This window comes from Diabrotica undecimpunctata, chromosome 2, assembly GCF_040954645.1.
Source record: "Diabrotica undecimpunctata isolate CICGRU chromosome 2, icDiaUnde3, whole genome shotgun sequence".
Classification (NCBI taxonomy): domain Eukaryota; kingdom Metazoa; phylum Arthropoda; class Insecta; order Coleoptera; family Chrysomelidae; genus Diabrotica; species Diabrotica undecimpunctata.
The window spans coordinates 138,596,916-138,611,070 of NC_092804.1; the positions used below are offsets into that span (position 1 = coordinate 138,596,916).

The 14,155-nt window shown below is 30.6% G+C and overlaps 1 non-coding gene across 1 annotated transcript; it reads left to right on the top strand.

Moving 5' to 3' along the window:
• Positions 1-305: 305 nt before the first annotated feature.
• Positions 306-412, top strand: LOC140435342 (U6 spliceosomal RNA). The gene has a single exon (XR_011950148.1). It is a non-coding gene; the product is annotated as a U6 spliceosomal RNA (small nuclear RNA).
• The last annotated feature ends 13,743 nt before the right edge of the window (positions 413-14,155 follow it).

Genomic DNA, 14,155 nt, shown 5'->3' on the forward strand with positions numbered 1-14,155 from the left:
TCGATGTATCAACGGAAAAGCGTAAAACGATCGCTTTTTATGATTTTTTTGTCAACATTTTTCTTCGTTTCTACTATTTTGGAAGCTTAAGGAATAAAATTTATTTTGTTAAACATTTTGGTTTTTATTCTATTTAAATACTGGGGTCAAACTTTTTCAAGTTGGTGAATACAAATTCACCCCTTCACTTTATTAATTTATCTAAATAAAAAAATATTTCGTGATAAATAAGTTGTGTCTAATCCCTCCTCTTTTAAAATAAAATTCAAAAAAAATAACATCCATACTTACAAAATATGTTTCAAGTACGCGATTTGGCGGTATATATACTAAAATTAAAACGATACAGAGAAGATTAATATGGCCATTTCGCAACGATGACACGCAAAATCGTGAAGCGTACCACATTTTTAAGTAGCCATTAACCCCTATACAACCCTTATATCTTGAAGCCGCTGAACTACCCCTGGAAAATAGAAGAAATTTTTTAAGTGAAAAAAGCCTTCTTAAAATTCTATTAACTAACTCACAGTTATTTTCAAGCGTCCGTCAACTTAACGAGTCAGATCTTACAAACAAATATTAGGAGAAAAAACCTTCCCCGCTTTTATGCATGGCATTACAGAATAATCCTATTTTTTTCAAGAAATTGGACACGGTTGACAGAAGCTTAGACTACTATTCTTTATTCCACAGAACTCAGGTTATAATACCCACTTATCGTGAGAACACCATTATGAGTAGCAATCTTCTAATACTCTACTGCAGGATTATAGGGAAGCCACAGTAATATACACGGACGTATCAAAAACAACAGAAGAGACTGGATGCGCATACTTTTTACCTGCTACAAACGTAGAATTCAAGTATAAACTACCATACGAATTTTCAATCTTTTCAGCGGAATCAATAGCTATACTTGAAGCTCTAAAATATGTTAAAAACACCTGTAACAGACTTATCTTAATTCTGTCAGATTGCCTTTCAGTTTTGCAGAGCATAAAAAACATTGAATTGCCCTCAACATTTAGCAACCCCTACATATTTAAAATAAAAGACCGATTGTATCATTTATCATCGACTGGAGTCAACATAAAATTTATTTGGGTCAAAGCACATATTGGTCTCAAACACAATGAATATGTAGATCACTTGGCTAAAATAAGTGTAACAACTGGCTCTACGTTGAAATATATGCTTAACACATCAGATGTTACTACGATTTTCAAAAAAAATCAGCAACTTAAATGGAAAGAGCAATGGAAACATTACTGTTCTACAAACCATAAAAGGTATACCTCTTTACAACCAACTCTACCTCAAACAACCTGGTTTCAGAATTTCAAAGCTGCTCGTAAATATATTACTACTATAAATCGAATACGCTTTGGACATGCATGCTACCCATGCCATTTATTTAAAATTAAAGTCATCGATGATGATAGTTGCAAACATTGCGGCAAGCTAGGTGACCTCGATCACATCTTCTTTGAATGTCCTAAATTTATTCAGCATTCAAACTCCCTGTATACAAAATTAACTAAATGCAATACATACGCTCCATATAATAAACAGTCCTTGTTAGCCATAGGTTCTGTAACAATATATAATTTAATTATAGAATTTTTGTCAGACACATGCATAGCTTTATAAATCTGGTACTCGTTCATGAAAATTTTCATGAGCGTGTATAGGGTTAGACTTGTACCCTTTGTTTATCCTATATGTAACAATACCTTTTCCGTGGTCCAGTATTGTTTGTCTGTTAAAATAAATGTCTTGACGGACCCCTAGACGAGAAGCGAGTGTCCTTGTATTTTCCTCCGACGTGTTCTTCTATTAATTATTCGTCTATTTCGTTTTAGGGATATCGCTGTGCATTTGTCTGAGAGAAATAATCTGCACTTATCTGTGTATACTTTTTTAAGGAATATATTATAACTTTTCGAGACTGGCTGAATGACGAAAGTCAATGCCACAAAAAAAAAGTAGCTATTAAAATAAAGTTCAAGTAGTGTGCTGTCACATTTATATCGATGTAGCCCAGGAACCAAGTTATCGTTACAAGAATGGAACAATTTCATAACATATATAGAAAGGTTGTTTATATTAGGATGCGATTTCAATGCTCATCTTATTGCCTGGGGCTTAGACAACCAAACAGATACAAAAGGCAAAATATTAATGGACAATAGATAATAACAATTTGATATTCAAAAACTTCTGACCTAAGTCATCCGATTACTTGGAAAACACTTTAAGACCTATTTGATTCAGACCATACCCCTACAAGGGTGGAGTGAGAGGATCAGCCAACTCATACATGTAACCCGTATTCACAATATTTACAAAAGTGAAATTTAATGAAAGCGGACTAGAAATTGTATAAACAATGTTCGGGAGATAGACTAGGCGGGATCTGTAGAAATTCAGACCATAATGGACATTTCCCATAGGAAGTTATTTTTTTGCCGAAATCCCTTCAGGATGTGCCCAGTATCGATAATCACGATATGCGCCAGTCGCAAACCCTGTGCTAAATTTTTTATTTAACAAAATCTGAAAACAATTGAAAATTTCCCATTTTTTTGCTCCTATTTTCGTTTATAATTCGAAAAATATTGATCCTAGAGAAAAAATTATAAGAAGTTAAAAGTTTCGTTATTCAATTTTACACAATATTTCGTTAGCTAGAAATTGAGAGTTAATCCTTTAAATATTTTCGACTTTCTAAACTTGACTTACAAGCTCCATATTCCGCCTAGAAAACCTTTTTAATATGTTTAAAACGTGTGCTAAATTTTGTTAAGATCGGTCGGATAGGTTTTGCATAATAATTTTGCAATCCAGCCTACTAGAAAAAAATCGCAAATTTTCAAATTTATAGTAGACCCTAAATAAGGCTCTCAGATAGTTGCAATTTTTTTTACATATAAAGGAAGGCTCAAACTTTCAAACGCTATTTGTAAAATTCAAATCGGTTTACTAGGAGAGCCTAGAAAATTTTTTAAACTTTTAAACATTTTTTAGGTTTATAAACAAATTAAATCACTTTACGAGCTTTAAACATATCCTTCCAAAAAAAGAAAAAGACCTTAAAAAAATTATTGAAGATTGAGTCAAAATAAAGTTTATTTATGAAAACATTTTTTGTTCGTTCGCCTTTGTTTTAACAATTTAAATTATTTATTAACAATTTATAAATACATATTTGTTTACTAAAAGTAACAATTTACTTCAATGTATAAATTGCAAGCTCAAAAAAATGCATGAAGAAAAAGTGCAATTACTTGTTTAACATACAATTGTTTATTGCAAATTTCCCAATTTGCAATTAAAAATGTTAAGTATTTGAAAATATGATATTTGAAATCCTTGTCGTCCGAGACATCGATTCAAAAAAAAAAGAGCAAAATTGGTTAACAAGAAGCCAAGATAATGCAATTTTTAGCACGCGCTATGATTTTGAACTCGCCGATTCACATTTTGAGCGAATGTCCCCCACCACCACCTCTCATGCATTCCGAGCGACAGTTTACGCGAAAACGGTTTTTTATTTGTATTCTTTATGGATGTTGGCATGAAGCGCATTACGTAAAACTTTTCATATAAAAAGTACTTGACAAGACGAGGGTATTTTTTTAAAAACGAGCCCTCTATCACTTATGGTTACACGGCAAATGTATGCCAACTTTGACCTTCAATATCTCGGCAACCAGTAAGCCGAATGTATTTTTTTTAAAGAAGCGCCTTTTCATGTTCTTTAAGTGTATACATTTTGAAATTGATATGTTTAAAGCTCGTAAAGTTATTCAATTGGTTTATAAGCCTAATATATATAAAAAATGTTTAAAACTTTAAAAAAATTTCTAGGCTCACCTAGTGAACCGATTTAAATTTTATGCTTATCCTTTATGCGTAAAAAAATTTGCAACTATCTGAGGGTCTTATTTAGGGCCTACTATAAATTTGAAAATTTGAGATTTTTTTCCAGTAGGCTGGATTGCAAAATTATTATGCAAAAATCTATCCGACCGATCTTAACAAAATTTAGCACACGTTTTAAACATATTAAAAGGTTTTCTTAGGCGGAATATGGAGCTTGTAAGTCAAGTTTAGAAAGTCGAAAACATTTAAAGGATTAACTTCATTTTTTTGTACTTTTTTTTCCAATTATTGCTATGTTTTCAACAATAAACATTAAATTTTCAATTTCTAGCTAACGAAATATTGTGTAAAATTGAATAACGAAACTTTTAACTTTTTATAATTTTTTCTCTAGGATCAATATTTTCCGAATTATAAACGAAAATAGGAGCAATAAAATGAGAAATTTTCAATTGTTTTCAGATTTTGTTAAATAAAAAATTTAGCACAGCGTTTGCGACTGGCGCATATCGTGATTATCGATATTGGGCACATCCTGAAGGGATTTCGGCAAAAAAATAGCTTCCTATGGAAAATGTCCAATCCAAAACAGATCCCGTCTAGACTAAGATAACTCTGCCGAACCGTGCTTAGCTTAAAAGTGGTATCTCCAATTTTGTGCCAAATGGAGTTATGATGTTATACATACAAACCTTTACATTCTATATCATTTTTCTTAACTTAAAGTTTCCTTAATTTCGAGAATACAAAAAATAGTTTTAAATCAAAGTTGGAATATTTTATCTGTACCGACCAACAGTGTAGCAACAGACCAAATCATATATACAGGGAGTGCCCAATAAAATGCATCAGTATTTCAAATGGGACACCCTGTATTTTTTTATATTTTTGAATAGCCCTGCATTTCCTGATTACAAATATATAACATAGTACAGCATTAGTTTTGTTCTATAATGGCGTATGGTACTACTATACAATACTAAGATAAGAAAAAAATATATTTAGAAAGTCAACAAAATTAATGACTTACTTAGATACTTAGATGCTCTAAGTGCCCTCCATTGTTATGAATGCACAAGTAATATCTTCGTCTCAAATTTTCTAATGCGTCAGATATTGTGTTATTATGATCATTTAAATTTTCAATTTCCGCCCGCGCTTTTGTCGTGATAGTGTTTATATTTGTATTTGAATCAAAATACACTTTTTCTTTTAAAAACACCCATAAAATGCTATCACATGGTGTTAAGTCGAGACTATTTGGTGGCCATGTAATGGTACCCCTTTTGCCGATCCACACATTAAATTGATTATTTAAATGTTCTTGCAGGACTACGACATTATGTGGCGGTGCTCCATCTTGTTGCCATATCATACTATTTAATTGATTTTGTGTATAATTTTGATTTAATAACTCATCCACTTCTATAATGACTGTGTACAAATATGATTCCCCAGTTAATTTATAATCATAAAACAATGGTCCAACTATTTTGTTTTGAAATATTCCGCACCAAACATTTATTGATTTTCTTCCTGACTTATTTATTTGCTTAATTTTTCTTTTTCTATTATTTTTCTGTTCCCACGAATACCTATTTCTTCTATTAAAAATGCCTGAAGTTGAAAAATTTGATTCATCTGTCCATAAAATGTTATAAAAATAATTAGGATCATTGTTCAAATTTGTAAGCATGTCTTGACAGAACTGTATACGCTTGCTCTTTGTTCCGTTCAAACATTTTTTCATTTATAACATGACGATAATTATATAAAAATGTATTTGCAGAAGGAGTCTGTCGATCTGGATAAATCAGCTTATATTCTCTTCTTGCCGCTTGCTTGTTTTTATAATTTTTTACATAAATTAAGAATATATTTACTTTTTCATCTGCATTTCGGTATGAGGACTGACAATTTATAATAAATTAATAATTCTTTCATTTTGAAATGTCAGTTGCATAGCCACCGATGGTTACCCTTTGTAGTACCATATGTCATTATTGAACAAAACTTGTTTGGGAAAGTATGTACTATTTCTTTCATATTTTTACATTTAATATTTTTCTGTTACGGTACTGTAATGTGATCTAATTCAATGCTATGTATTCTAACGACTCTGTTTAAATATATTGCTTCCTGTTATTTCGTAAAAATGTTAAACTGACTATCTCATCTATTATGTTTTAAGTGCGGAGAATTTGGCTTCTCTTTTGTATTTTGGGTCACAAATATAGAAACAAGTGTACAGTTTCGTATTACCAGAACAATTATCGCAACACAATTGAGTGATTTATTGGTGTACCCTCTTGGTATACAGACCACACGCAACGGTTAGAAAGTTCTTTTCTGACCGTCTTAAGTCTCAACTTAAATCACTTCATCCCAATACAGCGAACCAAACACATCTAGTTTGATCGGTCTCCTATTAGTAGCCTCGGTGTCCCGGGCGTCGTGATGCACCGCTACCAAATCTTCAGCCTGTTACGAATACATCAATATTTCAAAGGGTAAGTCTATATTCTTTGTACAAACAACAATAATGAGTATGGCTAGTTAATTTCGTAATATACTGACAGTTATATTTGCTATTTTTCGCTAATTGATTTACAAACAAAATATTGCATTTTTACTTTATAGTTATTTATCTAATATCATTTAACCAGCGACATCTTAAGTTATATACAAAACAAAACTAATGCTAGAAAATGTGATATATTGGTAATCGGGAAATGCAGGGCTACTCAAAACTATAAAAAAATACAGGGTGTCCCATTTGAAATATTAAACATGCATTTTATTGGGCACTCCCTGTATACAAAATTTGGTCTGTTGATCGGTACAAATACAATAATACAACTTTTATTTGAAACTTTTTTTTTATTCCCGAAATTAAGGAAAATAAGTGGGGGTCAAAATATAATGATAAAGCCCGTACAAAAAAACAGCACAGTAATAGCCTTAAACGTGGTATCTACTACTCCTTAGCTTCTTCTTCTTCTTCTTCGTCTAGCCATTCACGTCCACATCTGAACATAAGCCTCTTCAAGTCTTCCTTTCCATTGTTTTTTATTGTACGCTACTTGTAGCCAATTTTTCCCGGTAGTCCTTTTCAGATCATCTGTCCATCTCATAGGAGGTCTGCCTCTGGGTCTTTAGTGTTGGTATGGTCTCCAGGTTAAAATTGATCTGTGCCATTTGTTTAGATCGCTCCTAGCTACATGTCCAGCGTATTCACATTTCAACTTTAATGCTTTTTGCACCACATCGGTGACTTTGGTTTTTGTCTTATCCATGTGTTTGTTTTCTTTTCCTTAAGTGATATACCTAGCATTGCTCTTTCCATCGCGTGTTGAGTGACTAAGTATATTCATATTCTTTTTTGTGATTGTCCATGTTTGTGCCGCATAAGTTAATATCGGAATAATGCATGCATCAAAAACTTTAGATCTAAGATGTAATTGAATTTGTTGATTTCTGAGTATATAGTTCAGTTTACCGAATGCTGCCCAAGCTAACTTTCTTCTTCTTTTTATTTCTTCAGTTTGAATTTCCCTATTTAGTATTATTTTTTTGTCCTAAGTATATATATTCTTCAACTTTTTCTATAACTTTATCGTTTATTATTGTCACGGTGTCTTCGGAGTGCATGACTTTTGTTTTGTTTAAATTCATTTTCAGTCCTATTTTAGAAGATTCGGTATGTAGTTCTAAAAGCATGGTTTGCATTTCTTGTAGGTCAGTAGCTATCAGGATTATGTCATCTGCAAATCGTAGATCACTGAGGTAGCGGCCATTGATGTTTATTCCCTTATATTTCCAATTTAGGTTTTTAAAAACGTCCTCCAAAACTAAGGTGAACAGTTTGGGTGATAAAGTATCTCCCTGTTTGACTCCCCTGTTTAATGGTACAGGGTTCGTGTGTTCATTTTCATTTAGGTAGTATGTAGCTGTAGCTTGGTTCATAGTTTCTTTTATTAAGTTAATATATCTGCTGTCTATTCTACAATTTTGCATTGCGTTTATTACGGCCGTGTGTTCTATGGTATCGAAAGCTTTTTCGTAGTCTACAAATGCTAGGAAAACTGGAAATTCCTTAGCTAGTAAGTGGTATGTCCTCAAAATTATGTACATACCACTTTTAAGACAAGTAATTCACCGGCTTATGAATGCGCGTCTAAAAGTGCAATGTTTGTTCTCATTTGATTTAAATCAAAGCAACAAATGTGTTAGTTTTTCGTTCTACCTAGTAAATTTGCTTGTTATAATTTTGTTTTTACCTAGAAGTGGGCACAGTTTAGGTAATTGGTAGTTTCATTTAGATTCTATTCAAGTTTTATACAGAAAAATATAGGCAAATTTGTTAACTAGCAGTACAAATAATTTTATTTTGCTTTAAAGTATTTTGTGGAGACTTTATATTATTTTTCAAGCTGCAATAATTATAACAAAACTTTTATTGGAATTTTGATAATTAGCCTTACTTCCCTTTTAAAAAAAATTGTGCCAATCTATATTAATTCCAGGCTCTTTTTTTTATAGGAAGAATGTTTGGAAGTAGACATAGTAGAGCTAAAAAAATTCTTGAAAGGGTATCCAAAGCTAGTGATTACTCAAAAAATAATATTGGTTGTGCAAAATCCAAAGAAAAACTGATTATTTTGGATACACCGTCCCCACCTTGTGATGCAACTCATTCAGGTAATATCCTTCATAGTGGCCAAAAGCAGTTGGTTGTTACCGACAATATTTTTAAAAACAACCCAAAACCCAGACAATGTTTCAAAAATACGTCATTAGAACCAGTATCTTTTAATGAGTTGCATACGCTCAATAATGAATCTCGTTTAATTGGTATTGCTGATGGAGATCAATTAGCTCAAACGACCATCTCTTCTAGTTACCATGACGAACAAGCTGGCTCAATAAATTCTAAATCTCTTCCGTATGAAAATAACATTGACGTGAATACAAATTTTTCTGAAAAGCCTAGTTACAACGCATTACAGACGCTGCATTAAAAGTTCTTAACGAACTATTATAAATTTTCCTGCAATAGACAGAAAACAAGAATGATTAAAGTCAGTAGTTTTCAATGACCCACAGACACTCAATAATGAAATTTCTGTGATTGGTATTGCAGATGGAGATCAATTAGTTCAAACAAACATCTCAGCCAACCATCATGACATATAAACTGACTCAATGATTTATAATTCTGGCTAAAATAACTTTGAAATGAATATAAGTTCTTGCGAAAAACCTACTTACACCGCTCTGCAGCCTCTAGTTATTAATAATAACGAAGCATCTACTAGTTATAAAATAAATTTCTATCGAACAGAGAATGAACAGGAATTCGACGATTTTAGTTCAGACGATCCCGACTACACCAACGATTCATCACATTCACTATCAAGTCATGATGATAGTAAAGTCAACTGGATTTCAAAAAGAAGTCAACAAATAGGACACAAAGTGAGGTAACAGACTATATGAAGAAATTGATATAAGGTTGAATGCTCGAATAAATGAACTTTGATCAAATAAAAGGCAGACACTGAGCACAGTTTATTAATTAAATCTTGCCCAAGTACTTTCGCATCTTCAGGGACATTTCGTCAATTTTGGCCTATACAACAATCAAAGAATGTCATAAATTGTAATGTACAATTTTATGATTAATGCATTAAAATTCTCTGTATAATAGTCATAGTTCAAATTCTCTGTATAATAGTCAATAGTCAAAGTCAAAGATAAATGCATTAAAAATTCTCTGTATAATAGTCAAAGTCTTTCATTTTTGTCCCTATAGATTGGGCGACGGCAAAATAAAATGGTGTTTGCAAAGCCGATAATATTGGTATTGTTTTTTTTTTTAATGCTGTGTTTGATTTTAAATTCGAGATGGTGATAAAGCTGACAGATCTCATTTAAAAGTACTTACGTATATTAGTGGACTATTATTAACAGTACTACTGAATTATATTTCATTTATTAATTATTTCTGTTAATAATACATATTTGAAAATAAGCTTCACTCAACTTATTCACGTAAGTCAAAATTATAGTGCGTAACAAGTTATTCTTTAAGGTTTAATTTATTTCCATAATTTTTTATACCACCTCTTAAAATATTTCACAAATGATCTTGAAAGCATTTTATTCCAATTTAGTCGTATTACATCAGACGAGCAGACAAGCAAATAGTTTAAATTCAGCACCAGACCTAAAAGTAAAGAAATTTCCCGTTACAAAGTAAATTGTATAAAGTTTCCTTTAACACATACCAATCTAACATAACAGCGATGGATTTATATATGTATAAACTCCAAATATCTTGTTATTGTTTCTGCAGTTGTGTAAGACATTTCAAAGGATGTTGCCTTTGCTTCATTTGCGGCTTCTCTGAATATCTTTCAGACCACTTTGTAATTGACACACGAATCCTGGCATTTAGGTGGAATATTCAGAACAGCAAAGGGATTATTTCCGAATAATAGACTGGCATGATTCTCACGGTTTCATCTAATTGTTTGGTTATTATACCTTCCTTTTTCCAGTTTCTGGTCGGCGTGTTTCGATGTAGTGAAACGAAAGAGATATGGAAAAATAAGTCTGTTATGAAAAGGAAAGAGAACTGAAGTTAAAAATAATATATATTTTTTTAATTATACCAGTATTTTCAGTTGATAAATTATTGTTTGTGTTATTATTGCATTTATTTTTTATTATTTATCAATTGACATTTAAAAGAATTTTGTCAAAATAATGTCACGTATTTATTTAGAATAATTAAGTGTTTTTGTATTTACAGTAATTTTTTTTTAAATTTTTAAACATAAAAATAGTTTTTATATATTAAAAAAGATGAGAGACTATGATAAATTTTATCAACATTATAACACATCTTCGTTGATACAACCTCGTTAAGTTTGTAAGTAGAAACAATTTTTAATTAATTATATCAACACCAACAATTTATTAATCACATTTGTAGCTCCCTGATGAAGGACATAACCAATGTCCGAAAGCTTGGAATAAAAATTTAAAAGAGTACACGTTTCATTTTTTATTGCTGCAAACCCACTATTTAACGTTTACTTCCTTACGTTGTCAGCAAATACTTTTGGTTCATTGTCAACTACAGGTATGGGTTTTTACCAAGAGATTCGATCTACTTTTGGAACTTTAGCTGTTGATAAAATGAAATCATGGTCACGAAATCACATCAAACTCGCCAAAGAATATAACCACAGATGTTTTCTTTTAAAATGTAGAAAAACAGGATTGTTACCACCACATATCCAACAAGTCATAAAGCCAATTCAAAACCTCTTATATGGACAAGACATCCATAATACACATGAAAAGCAATTCAGGTTAGGAAATAAACTTTTAAATTCAGAAATTTGTAATAATCACAAATTAATAAAAAAGTTAGAGTCATTAAACAGTTCATTCAAATTGGAAATTTCAAACTTAACAAATAGTGACATTTTTGATCATTTTTATAGTTCTCAACTTAGAACCTATAACAGAACTTTTGTGTGACGAAAGAAAAAAATCTTAAAAAATTTAATAAATTATTAAATAAAGAACTAGATTCTAAACTTAAAACTAATCCTAGATGGATTAAAAATCTTTCTGATGTTAATATACCAGATGATATTATGAAATTTCTGTCTCTAGGTCCTAAGTTTAGTATTTAAACACAAATTGGTAAAGATATCTCTATAAAAAGAATTTTAGCAGACATTGATAATATTCTTGTAAATGTATCTGATAAAGACACTAAAACTATCCTTACAGCAAGATCAGTAAATATTTTAACGAATTCAGTTAACAATTCCAAACTTAATAACTCAATATTTAATCTTTTATTAATAAAAACTAAAAAATTCTTAAAACAAAATCCTAATTTGATAGTCACAAGATCAGATAAAGGAAACATCACTGTTATTTTGGAAAAACAAAAGTATTTAGATCTTTCTGTTGATATAATAGAAAATGATACATCATATACCACATTAAATAATGATCCAACTTCATCAATTAAACAAAAATGTAATAAAGTAGTAAAATCGTTGTTTGACAATCAAAAAATAGAAGAGACTACAAAAAAGAAATTATCCAACTATAAAGGTATATCTGGAAAGTTTTATTGTCTACCAAAGGTACATAAAACCCCATTATCTGTTAGACCCATTTTAGCCTCTATTGGCACACCTACAGAAAACATTGCTAACTACTTAACAGATATTTTAACGAATGCATATAATTGTGATAATGAATACTATATTAAAGACTCATTTCAAGTTAATCAATTATTTAATAACATACAATTGCCAGAAGGCTACGTGATTGCAAGCCTAGATGTAATATCCTTATTTAGCAATGTTTATCTAGATATATGTACACTTGCCATTAGTAATAAATGGGAGATTATTGCCCAACATTGTAACATTGATAAGGACACATTTTTCAAACTGTTAACTTTTCTGTTCGAAAACAATTATTTTTCATTTAACAACAAATTTTACAAACAAACTTTTGGTACACCTATGGGGAACCCTATATCACCAATAATTTCCTGTTATGTAATGGACCACATACTAGACACCATCATCCTTGTCCTACCTTATAAATTACATTTTATAAAAAAATATGTTGATGACATAATATTAGCATTACCAAGCACAGGGATAAATGATATACTTTGGTATTTCAATAGTTACAACCCCTACATTCAATTCACATTAGAATGTGAAGATACTACATGTTCAGTACCTTTTTTAGATACCAAATTATTACGAAAAGGTACCCATTTACTGGTTGATTGGTATAGAAAACCTCTCAATTCAGGCAGATATCTAAATTATTGATCATACCATAAATATTCGATGAAACTGAATTTAGTTAAAGAAATGAAAAATCGTGTCCTTAAAATCAGCGATACCGCTTTCCATACAAAAAATCTAAAAATCCTTTATAACCCATTCATTGAAAACTCATACCCAAGTATACTACTAAAGAAAATTTTGTTTAACACTCCACAAAATTTAACTAGTCATTTAAGAAACGAAGAAAATCTGTCTGTATCACAAGATAGAATTGGACCTGTAGATCCTTTACCACAACAAACTACAATTAGATATGTATCTCTTCCATACATTAAGGACATTGGACAGAAACTAAGTAGAATTTTTTCATCAATTAATAATATCAAAATTGCACATAAAACGGTACTAACAGTTAACAAAGTTTTTTCTAAACTTAAAAACCAATCCGCACTCTTGTCTTTAACAGATGTTGTTTACTGTATACCGTGCGGATCATGTGAACAAGTATACTATGGTCAAACATCAAGATGCCTTAAAGATCGCATTACATCCCACAAGTCAGATAATAGACTGCATCCTGAAAAAACTGCATTGGGTGAACATGTATTTAAAAATGGGCATCAGATAGATTATAATAACATCATGGTAGTAGAACAGGAAAGTAACATCACCAAAAGACTTTTTCTTGAAATGGCCTACATTTGCCAAAATAATAATACAATGAATCATAGAACGGATATTGGCCATCTAAATGAAATATTCTCCTATTTATTCCTACTAGATAAATGCAATAATAACACAAACAATAATTTATCAATTGACATTTAAAAGAATTTTGTCAAAATAATGTCACGTATTTATTTAGAATAATTAAGTGTTTTTGTATTTACAGTAATTTTTTTAAATTTTTAAACATAAAAATAGTTTTTATATATTAAAAAAGATGAGAGACTATGATAAATTTTATCAACATTATAACACATCTTCGTTGATACAACCTCGTTAAGTTTGTAAGTAGAAACAATTTTTAATTAATTATACCAACACCAACAATTTATTAATCACATTTGTAGCTCCCTGATGAAGGAGATAACCAATGTCCGAAAGCTTGGAATAAAAATTTAAAAGAGTACACGTTTCATTTTTTATTGCTGCAAACCCACTATTTAACGTTTACTTATATATATATATATATATATATATATATATATATATATATATATATATATATATATATATATATATACAATGTGAATGAGATTAAAATCTCACTGAAATGAGGATATCGGTCAAGGAGAAATAAAAAATGAAAAAACTATTCCAATCTTTTAATAGAAAACGTTTCGTGCAGTATTTCTGCACTTCTTTAGTTCTAATGATTGTAAAGTCGTATATAGATGTCAAACAATGTTAAATGCATATGT